The sequence below is a fragment of the Harpia harpyja genome, chromosome 4, assembly GCF_026419915.1.
Source record: "Harpia harpyja isolate bHarHar1 chromosome 4, bHarHar1 primary haplotype, whole genome shotgun sequence".
NCBI lineage: Eukaryota > Metazoa > Chordata > Aves > Accipitriformes > Accipitridae > Harpia > Harpia harpyja.
The window spans coordinates 30,712,328-30,717,812 of record NC_068943.1 but is presented as its reverse complement, the minus strand read 5'-3'; the positions used below and the strand labels follow the sequence as shown (position 1 = coordinate 30,717,812).

General features: G+C 43.3%; 1 long non-coding RNA gene across 1 annotated transcript; it reads left to right on the top strand.

Moving 5' to 3' along the window:
- On the top strand, positions 1-1,684 carry LOC128141307 (uncharacterized). The gene is made up of 3 exons (XR_008234951.1): positions 1-121; positions 511-672; positions 1,407-1,684. It is a non-coding gene; the product is annotated as an uncharacterized LOC128141307 (long non-coding RNA).
- Positions 1,685-5,485: the final 3,801 nt, after the last annotated feature.

The window sequence follows — 5,485 nt, the reverse complement described above, 5'->3', positions numbered from 1 at the left end:
CACCAAAGGGGAATGGCCGCTCCTGATTTACAAGCCGTAAGAACCCAGCGTTGAGGTGGAGCATTTCCTCCAAGACATGGGTCCAACCCAAATACATCGCACAGGCTGCAGCCAGAGCTTGGTCTGACTTTTTTTTTTTTTTTGCCTGTGCCCAATGCCTTGTGTGTGGTCTCAGGCATTGGCACATCACTGCAAGGGACCTAGAGGCACTGTGGGGCCGGTGGGCTTTCGGCCCCACTTGCTGGGCTGAGGGCACCTCGTTTCTCTCCACCGATCAGATGACGATCAAAGTAATTGCTCTTGGGGCTGGCCAGCTCAGGGGGGGATTATGGGCTGGTGTCCGTAGCGGGTGTAAATCACCCGGTGCTCACTGGCAGCAGCAAGGTGGATTTGCACCAGCTATGAATTTCATTCGTTGCACTTAGACTCCTTTTTTTTTCTTTTTCCCCATGTGAAAAAAGGAAAATTAAGGTAAAACATTTCTACACCTCCTGATTGCTTTGTTTCCAGGAACGGTGTCTCTAAATGCTCCAGCTGGAAGTACCAGTGCTGTTGATAGAGTAAATTGCAAGTACAACACCGCAGTCATCCGAATGGCTGTCACAAGGACGCAGAGGTCCCTCTTGGATTTTAAGCCCTGAAAGAGCAGCTTGACACCCTGTGACCTGCCTGGTAATGTTCCTAATCCACCTCTTTATAAATACGTGTTCCCGAGAGGGGTGGAAGGGCGGCGGGGGAGGACAGTGAGTGCAGCAGGGAGGATCTTGCAGCCTCAGGCTGCGCTTGCGGGAAGTGGATGAAGGTGCTCACAGGCTAAGTGGATTAAGCCCAGGGAACATCAGTTCAAAAATAGGAGCTGCAGCCTGACATAAAGATCTCGGGAAGCGAGAGGATTCACCCACGACTGGTGGTCAGGCCCCCAGAGGAAGGGAGGGAGGGTCCGGTCTCGCCGGTATTTCCTACGCTGCCTGCGGACATGGCCTGGAGATGTCCAGGGGATCCTCCTCCTCCTCTGGCTCTGAGCTCTGCAGCTCACACACATCCCTGCAAGATGCAGATGGTGGAGAAAAACCAAAGTAGGGCCCTCCAGGGGTGGTTGCAAGGGTAGGGTGCTCCCTGTCTGCCCCTTGCCCTGCCCTCGTTTAAAGTCCACCAAGTATCCAGGCTTGGTTGGGCATGGCCATGCCTGACACCAAATGCTCCTCCAGAACAACGGCAGAACCTAGAGTTAAAATAAGATTGAGAGACATTAATTAAAAAAAAAAAAAAAAAAGAATGCTAATAAAATAAACATTAAAATAAGGGAGAGTTAAAAATAGGATTTAAAAATAAAAGTAAAGTAATAAGAATTAGCATCCCCTCCTTGTGCTTCCTGAAACTTTTTATTCCTTCTTTTCTTGATGCAGAGACTGATGTTCTTCAGGACAGTGGCTGGTTTTACCTTGTGTCTTGTGCATTGAAAGAGTGTCTCCAGGGCTTTGCTAATCACAGCAATACCCAAGCTAATGACAGTTCTTACTCCTCTGTAATATCTGACATTTTTTGACTGTTCCTTTTGCACTTTGCCCAGTTTGTTTTCTTCACATATACTGGTATTAAGCCTGTCTTTAAAAGGTAGTTGCCCTTGTAATCTGAAGCGTGTGTTAATTGCATGTTTGCTAACTCAAGAACAGCTGAATGAGCTTTTGACCAAATATTAAAAAAATGGTTATTCTTTGACCCAGTTTTAATTGTGTTAATGATTTTAAGTTTGAAGCTAGTAAGTAAGGAAGATGCACAAATTAAAGCATGATGTGAGGCGTAGTGACTCTATCAAACTCTGACTGTTATTATGATAATAAGCATATCTTGATTTAGATTTTTTTTTCTAGATTTAACTATGCAAAGGAAGCCCTGTTGGGTTTCACACGCATAGGATCTATGCTATAAAATGGCAGCTACGATCTCACATCTATCTTTCGGCCCCTAGGAAAGGGTAGCTTTTTCTTTTTGTCCCGATACTGCAGGAGTTAACAGCTTAGGGGATGGAAACAGGTCTGAAAATCTCGAGGAGGATAATTCTTGAGAGGACAGGTTTAAGCTAAATAAGAAAGCAGATTTCATCAGCCTTCTTGGAAACAACCTGACCAGAGACTTGTGATCCATTTCTAAATTTGGCCTTTGCATTTTCCGCGTACAGGAAGTGATGAAAACGGCGGCAGTAATCCCCGGCGAATTTAGACACGCACATCAGGGGCTGAATGCCTTTGTTTGTTATAGGGCTGCGGTAAGTTGGGTGTTGTAAACATGACTCATGACAAGTTTAATTAAGACAACAAACATGGGAAATGTAGCAGAAGGTCACGCATCTTTCTTCACAGTTTTGGCAACTGAAGATTTTTTTTCTGAGAGATTTGAATGTGCCGCACTGGCGCAAGTGTAAATGCAGGTTTTATACTGATTTTCTCTTTCCCAAAACAATTTTTACCATTTTTTTGGATGGTGCTAAAATAGTCTGAATAGAAAAAACCTGACCTAATGCATGAGCAAATTAACTTGTGGCAAGCCAAACTGCAACTGATGAAAATAAAAGATGTGATCATATGATAAAACTCCTACAGTCAATTTGGTCCTGCCCCAACAATGACAAATTTACTCCTGGATGAATCAGAGTGAATGTATCAGACACTCAAACACCCACCTGTCAATGCAGAACCTGCCTGTTTCTCACACTTTCAAATGCACGTTTGGTGTTTGAATGAGCACACTCGCTGATGGAGCAATTTGTTCCGGACTCATTACTTGAGCTTCACCTCTCTGCAGATGTGTGGATCCTCAGATTTTGGTTCAGACAAGTTTCTTCCTAAGCCAGCTTATATGGTGAACAAAAGAGTCCTTATGAGTTGGTACTTATAGGCACAGCGTTCTTGAGAAGGTGGTGGTGATACCACCTCTGCAGAGTGGACAACAGATTCAGGTGGCGGGGACAGACTTAATGTTTTGGTCATGGGGGGCACTTCTGGGAAGTTCCCACACATTTGGAAATCTCAGTGATGCAAAGTCGCAGCATCGGGGTTAATGCCTTACAAATATCATAGCACAGTACGCGCAGGATGAACTCCCTCTACTTTAACATTGGCCACCTGCAAGCTAAGCATCCCATTCAGTTAGTCAGCTGGGCTCTTCCTAACATCAGCTGAGAAAAAGAGGTAGGTGGGAATATCCAAAAGGAATTGATGCCATCCTGAACTACATGTCTGCAGTAGATGAGACATCTCCAGAGGTGCCGTTTTCCCAACAGTGAAGCCAGAAAAGGGAGCCCTGGTCATTAGTTGAGACTGCCGACCTAACTTTCAGATGGCTAAAATTAAATTAATTGAATCCCAGCCTCAGAGACAGGAGTACTTGTGCCAAAACACTCCTTCACATGCAGGTTTTGTAAAAGCATGCTTCTTCAAGACTTTTGACAAGTTTATACAAAATATTTGAAAAGTCTATTATAAAAAAAAATCCTCTTGAGGGTTTTGAAGTCCAAGAAGAGCAGATTCGTACTGCTGTGGGCAAAACCCCCTAGCATGTGAAATTGATTACCTGGGAAGGAGCTTTTCAAAATATAAGATTTTTAGGTTAACACAGCCTCTCAATTTTCCCTAGAACTTGTGCTCTTAAATCTTGTGCTTTGAAAACTCCCTATCCAAATTAAAAAGCAGTATTAAATTTATGAAACTGGGAAAGTGAAATTTGGATTCTGAAGAGAGTTAAAGTCACAGGACTTGCAGAGTCCATCATAGGATTCAAAAGTATTTTAAAATGCATCCAGACGAAAACTTCTAAGGTCACAAATAATGCCAATATGTCTCTGAAAATCTACTCCTTAGTTTCTACCCTTTCTCATTTCCTTTAATTCAAAGCAGGAAAAACACCAAGTAGTTACAATTTTAGATAGTCTGCTGGCTTCTGTGATTAAACCATCCCATTCGCATAAAGCAAATGTGTGTGTTTGAGTGAAGGTTTTGCATAGCTTACTGTCTGAAACAAATATTTGGGATCATTCTCTTTACATGTGTGGATGGATTTATGAGAGGATTCTCCATTAAATCACTGCACTATTTTATTTTATTTTATTTTATTTTATTTTATTTTATTTTATTTTATTTTATTATCTTACTAATTATGAAACTAGATCAGTCTGATTTTCTTGTGAAGACATTTTGTCACGCAACCCCAGCATTCATATTAAGCGTGTTTACGGACCAGAAACGTGTGCACATGGCCAGTGTGAATTTCTGGAGAAACTAATGATGGGCAATTTTACCACCAGATTCCTTAAAAGCCTCTGTGCTCTGTTTTTCAGGGAAGAGTCTGGAAAGCCCAATTATTTACAGGGACAGAAAAACATGGCAAACATGGAAAATGAAGCCCCACTCCATTGTGCAAAACTCCCGTAAATGCATAAAGACTCCAAAAACCGACGACGGGGAAAGGCCCGGTGCGGGTCCCTCGGCTGAATTAGCGACAGCGGGCCGTCGTGCAATTCCGCGCACCACGGCTGTGCGGCGGGAGCAGGATCGCACCATCTGGGCTTTGGTCACCGGCTGCGTGATGCTCAGCGCGAATATTTTGGCGTGGAAGAAGAATCGTGGACCTGGACCGTTTGGTCAAAGGCGCTGGTTTCTCGCTGGCTTGGGTTGCGCTGCAGTGAACGCGGCATCCTGCAGGGTCCTGTCCAAGCAGCCTGGCCGTCGCAAGTGAACTGATTAGCATTGACTCATTAGTCTAATGGCCCTCAGCTTGAATGTCCTATGCATTCCTCGCGAAGCTCGTTCAAAACCCAGAGCTAAAGGGCAGATGAGTGCTGTAGTGAAGGGGGAAATATTATGTTTTACTACCAGATTTGAGAAAAATCCTATTCACAGCCCTTCTGGGACCATACTGGCTTCTGAAATATATTTTCTCTTGAGAGCTGAACCAAGGATGCAAGTCCGAATGACATGACTTTTGTGAAATCTGCATTTGCAAGGGGCAGAAGGGAGAAATCTGTATAACCACAAAAAAAATAGTTAAAATACCAAGGCAAGAATGCAGAAGTAGAATTTGTTTTCACTTGTTAATTTTTATTTTTCAATATGTCTGTGGGGTTTTTTTTCAGGGGGAGAGGACTTTTGAGGATAAGAAGGGATTCCAGATGATCAGAATAAGCAGGTCTCACATCACAATAGTGACACCAGTAGCTCTGGTCAGGTTGGTTTGCTCTCCTGTGCATTTTATTCAATGTGGAATGGTAATAACTAATGAAAAAAGGACACTGAGGCTCCTACTGAGTCAGCTCAGGCAAAACTCCCCTTTTAGATAAGGAAATTTTACCTGAGTAAGAGCTCAACATAGACTGTAAAATCTGGTCATGAAATCCTCACCTAAGCCAATAACAAACCAAAATCTTTCAGACAGACAAGTAAAATAGGATTTCCAACCTCCATAGTTATTCACATCCTACTAATCAGCTCTG